Genomic DNA, 6,000 nt, shown 5'->3' with positions numbered 1-6,000 from the left:
GAAAGAAAGAAAGAAAGAAAGAAAGAAAGAAAGAAAGAAAGAAAGAAGAAAGAAAGAAGAAAGGAAGGAAGGAAGAAAGAAAGAAATAAGAAAGAAAGAAAGAAAGAAAGAAAGAAAGAAAGAGAAAGAAAAGGAATCCAAAATGAAAAAGAAAAATTAATATCTCTAAAATTTTTTTAATGTTTATTTATTTCTGAGAGAAAGAGAGAGAGAGAGAGAGAGAGAGAGAGAGAGAGCATGAGTGGGTGAAGACAGAGAGAGAGGGAGACACAGAGTCCGAAGGAAGCTCCAGGCTCTGAGCTGTCAGCACAGAGCCTGATGCGGGGCTCAAACCCATGAACTGTGAGCTCATGACCTTGAGCCCCCTCAAGCTGTGCACCTGCATAGTGCATAGAACCCAATTCCTGCCACTGACCTCCAATGCTATAGATCACCTCAAATTTTCAAACAAAAGTAGCCTTCTCCAAGCATATGTTTATAAGCCTGTCTAAAATCACAAAGAAAGAATGTTTAAAGCAGCAAGAGAAAAAAATGATCTCATACAAGGGAATCCCCACAAGGCTATCAGGGTATTCTCAGCAGAGACCTGGCAGGCCAGGAGAGAGTGGGATAATATATTCAAAGTGTTGAAAGAAGAAATAGCTGACCAACAATACTTTACCCAACAAAGTTGTCCTTCAGAAATGAAGGTGAGATAAGGTCTTCCCCAAACAAACAAAGTCACAAGAACTGCCTTACAGGGAATACTGAAAGGAATCCATCAAGCTGGAATAAAAAGGTGTTAATTAGTAACATGAAAGCAGATAAAAAGAAATGATGCACTGGTAAAGGCAAGTGCATGGTCAGATTCAGAATATTCAAATACTGTAATGTGGTGATTGGTAAACTACTTAACTCTTTAAATTACTTTTTAAAAATTTTTTAAGTTTATTTATTTGGAGAGAGAGAGAGCACAAACATGGGAGGGGCAGGGAGAGAGGGAGGGAGGGAGAGAGAGAGAGAGAGAGAGAGAGACAAAGAGAATCCCAAGTAGGCTCCTCACTGTCAGCACAGAGCCTGATATGGGGCTTAAACTCACGAACGGTGAGATCATGACCTGAGCAGAAACCAAGAGTCAAATGCTTAACCAATTGAGCCACTCAGGTGCCCCTTAACTTTTTAAATAAGAGTATGAAAATAGCTGTTGCTATGATAATTTCTTAATAGGCACACGATATAAGATGTAAAGAGAGATATCAAAAACATAAAATGGGAAAGGAGAATTAAAGAGTAGACTTTTTGTGTGCAATTGAAGTTAAATTGTAACCAGCTTAAAATAGTGTTGTACCTATAGAGTGTTCTAGTCAGCATCAGAGTAACCACAAAACAAAAACCTATAGTAGAAACAGATGAGAAAAAGAACAAAGGATCAAAATATATCACAACAGAAATATTATCAGTTCACAAAGGAAGACAGCAAGAGGAAGAAAGAAACAAAGGAATTACAAAACATTCAGCAAATAACAAGATGGCAATAGTAAATCCTTACCTTTAAATATAAATGCATTAAATTCTCTAATCAAAAGATATAGTATGTCTGAATGAATAAAAAACCCTACAAGACCCAAGCATATTCTATCTACAAGAGACTCATATCAGTTTCAAAGACACACATAAGTTCAAAGAGAAGGGATGCAAAAAGATATTCCAGGCACACAGAGGTAACTATACTTATATCAGACAAAATAGGTTTTATGTCAAAAACAGTAATAAGAAACCAATAATCATTACATAATTATAAAACCATCAATTCATCAAGAGGATATAATGATTGTACACACACACACACACACACACACACACACACACACACATCCAACCTCAGAGCACCTAAATATATTAAGGAAAAATAACAAATACTAACAAATCTGAAGGGAGTAATAAACAACAATACAATGATGGTAAAGGACTCCAGTATCCCACTTTCAACAATTGAATAAATATCAAGACAAAATCAATATGGAAATTTTGGATTTGAACTATATTTTAGATCAAATGGACCTAATGGGCATATACAATGCACCACATCCCACAGGAAGAGAATATACCTTCTTCTCAAGTACATATTGAATATTCTCCAGGATAGATGCTATCTTAGGTCGCAAACAAGGTTTAGCAAGTCAAAAAGATTTAAATCAGATCAAAAATCTTTTCAACCACAGTGGCATGAAACTAGGTATCAATAACAGGAAGAAAACTGGATAATTCACAAATGTAGAAATTAAACAACGCAGTCCTGAACATTTAATGGGTCAACGATGAAATGAAATGGGAAATCAAAAAATATCTTGAAAATGTGAAAATGGAAACACAATATACTAAAATGTATGGATCACAGCAAAAGTTATTCTAAGAGGGAAGTTTATAGCAATGCATACTGATGATTTCGGGGCGCCTGGGTGGCGCAGTCGGTTAAGCGTCCGACTTCAGCCAGGTCACGATCTCGCGGTCGGTGAGTTCGAGCCCCGCGTCGGGCTCTGGGCTGATGGCTCAGAGCCTGGAGCCTGTTTCCGATTCTGTGTCTCCCTCTCTCTCTGCCCCTCCCCCATTCATGCTCTGTCTCTCTCTGTCCCAAAAATAAATAAATGTTGAAAAAAAATTTTTTTTTAATAAAAAATAAAAATTTCAAATAAACAACATAACTTTATACCTCAAGGAAATAGAAAACCAAGAACAAACTAAGCCCAAAGTTAGCAGAATAAAGGAAATAACAGATCAGAGCAGAAACAATGAAATAGATAAAAGGAAAATAATAGAAAAAAATCTATGTAATTACAAGGTTGGTTTTTTGAAAAGATACTCAAAAATACCAAACCTTTAGCTAGACTTACCAAGAAAAGAAGAGAAAGAGTCAAGTTAATAAATGTGTAAATGACATTATAACTGATGTTATAGAAATACGAAGGCTAATAAAAGACTACTATGAACAACTATATGCCAACAAATTGGACAACCTAGATGTAATGGGTACATTCCTAGAAACATATGAACTTCCAAGGCTAAATGATAAAAAAACAATTTTTTTAAATTTTTTAACCTTTATTGATTTTTGAGACAGAGAGAGAGAGCATGAACGGGGGAGGTTCAGAGAGGGATGGAGACACAGAATCTGAAACAGGCTCCAGGCTCTGAGCTGTCAGCACAGAGCCCGACGTGGGGCTCTAACTCACGGACTGTGAGATCATGACCCGAGCCGAAGTCAGACGCTCAACTGACTGAGCCACCCAGGCGCCCCCAAAAAACAATTTTTAAATTAGAACAGATCATTAACAAGTAAGAACCAGTAATCAAAACTTTGCTAAGAATGAAAAATCTCAGGAACAGATGGCTTCATGGGTGATTTCTACTAAACATTTAAAGAAAAATTAACACCAGTATTTCTCAGCTTCGTCCCAAAAATTGAAGAGGAAGGAACACTCCCAAATTTCACAGGGCCAGCATTATCCTGCTGCCAAAGCCAGATATGCATTCTACAAAAAAAGGGAAACTACAGGTCACTATCCCTGATGAATGTAGTGGCAAAAATTCTCAATAAAATACTAGTAAACCTAATTCAACAGCACATGAAAAGAATCATAAACCATGATCAAGTGGGATTTATCCCTAGGATTCAAGGATGGTTCAACATATGCGAATTAATAAGTGCAATACATCACATAGGTGGAACAGACAAAAGTCAGTAATTGTAAGTACAAAGCAATACGATTAATAGGTGTCTCAATAGTTATATGGAAAGGATTGACAATATAGAGGAGGAAATTTAAAAAGGCAGGGAATGGAACGGAAAGGAAAGGAAACATTTCTTGAACATTTTGTTCTGTTTATGACATTGCGCTATGTTCTAGATTAATCAGTATATAATTGTGTGAGGCAGGCATTATTTGCCCCAATGGAAGCTCAGAACATTTGATTAGCTTGTCCTATATTGAAAAGCTTGTTGAGGAGGGCACCTGTTAGGATGAGCACTGGGTGTTGTATGGAAACCAATTTGACAATAAATTTCATATTAAAAGTAAATGAATAAATAAATAAATAAAGAAAGAAAAGCTTGTTAGAATGAGGTTCATGTTGAGCTATTTTCTGTCTAACACCTGTGCTAATTTTATGTGTGCTAGCCATTTTTGTTTTGATTTGGAGATTGAGTTGAGTGAGGGCTCACAAATAAATAATTGTGGCATTAAATTGTGTTAGAACAGTTTGACAGTTTTCCTCATTATATAGCCCCTCACTTCTGACTTACTTCAAACAGCATGTAGATTGACTTACAGGAAATGTTCTGTATTAGTGGGAATAATGCCAGCTGCCATACAAGCAGATTCCAGTATTTCAGTGCCATGGTCATAGACGTTTTTGCTTACATACTGTGCAGTTCGTTGTTCTATGGGAAATCATCCTGTGGTTCAGTGACCCAGAGTCTCTCAGCTTAGTGGTTTTCCCATTTCTTGCAGTATGAATTCTATCAGCCGATGACAAAGACTGACAGTGAGCAGAAGATCACACGGAAAGTTTCAGGAGGCTAACTTGAAAGTAGCATGTGACTCACGCTCATGTTTCAGTCACGGGAACACAATCCCAGGAACTCAGTTTCTTGAGAGCTGGAAAATGGAGCCTACTAGCTACATGCTCAGGAATGAAAGAGAAATTGCTGGGAAAACAATTAATTGTATTTTCCATTATAATGTTTTGATCGGCAAATGTCCGTTTTCCATTTCCTCCATCCAGAGGACACTTTATGCACCTGCACCAGGAAGACAACCTGAAATCCATAGACCCTAAAATCGCCAGAGAAGTTCCACATCCAGCCTAACGAATTGATTAAATTGCCTCTCCATCGAGTCTAGAAATGGCTCCTTATGGTCTGACAACTTACAAAATAAAAAGAAAATTGACCTCATTCTATGGTCATACCCGGCAAATAATGTTAGACCAGGTTAAAAAAAAAAACCCTCCCATTCATAACAGAGAGTAATGGAAGACATACCAGACAGTTCACAAATCTTGCTGAATTGACATTACAAAGCCCTGGTGATGGGAAATATTTCTTTATGAGACTTGATTTTTTTTTCTCTAGGCATAATTCGATTTTTCACTGTTTTCCTTGGTTCCTTGTTCCAACCACTTGAATGTTTTTTTTTCTTACCCATTATTCTTTATTGCCACTTCTGAAACATATCAAACACAAAACTATGTCGCATACAACACTAACAGAAGTAGTTTATTCGTGAACTTGCATCAAAAAAACCCCCCATTTCCAGTAAATTTCATTTCAGCAGGAGTTCAAGGGTGTTAGTAAAGAGTAAATTCATTGAGCGAAATGAAGAAATACTGAACCAGTGTATATTTGGCAGGTGCTTTGTTAAGATATGGCTTTTGGAAGTGGGGGAGATGTTCTAACTGGTCTTCAGGTACATTTGTCACTGATTGGTTGGCTGCAAGTGGGCAAGTGAACAGTTAGGGAAATTTAAAAAGAGGAAGAATTATTCGCTGTTAGAGGTGGCGAGTTTTTGAGACTGCTAATTTTCTACAAGAGCTGAGATCATTATCAGGTTGATATTGGTGGTGTTCCCCCCTTGAAGTGAGTTTTTGTAACTCGCTTTCACCTATATAACTTGGAATTTCTGGAGTTGTTTTGATGCTCAGAAAAGTTATTTTTAAATAAGGCTCAAAGCTTTATTTTCAGTGAAATAACCATATTAAGCTATTGCTTAAAAGGACTTTCCATGCACTCGAGGGAAATAAATGAAATAAATAAATGTAAGAGCTGAATGTTGATAATGCCTGTGAAAAATAGAGCAGGCTTAGGGAAAAAGTCCATGGAAAAGGAGTCACTATCTTGTAAAGTTCTCGTGGCAGGCGTCTTTGGACTCCTTGAGTGGGTAACATTTAACTAGAACTCTGAAATAAGTGAAGAAATAGCCCATGGAGAAAATAGCTAATACCGAGACAAGGCAAGATTGGGGC

Source organism: Herpailurus yagouaroundi, unplaced genomic scaffold, assembly GCF_014898765.1.
Source record: "Herpailurus yagouaroundi ecotype Mexico unplaced genomic scaffold, PumYag 187, whole genome shotgun sequence".
Classification (NCBI taxonomy): Eukaryota; Metazoa; Chordata; class Mammalia; order Carnivora; family Felidae; genus Herpailurus; species Herpailurus yagouaroundi.
This window is presented reverse-complemented; position numbering follows the sequence as displayed.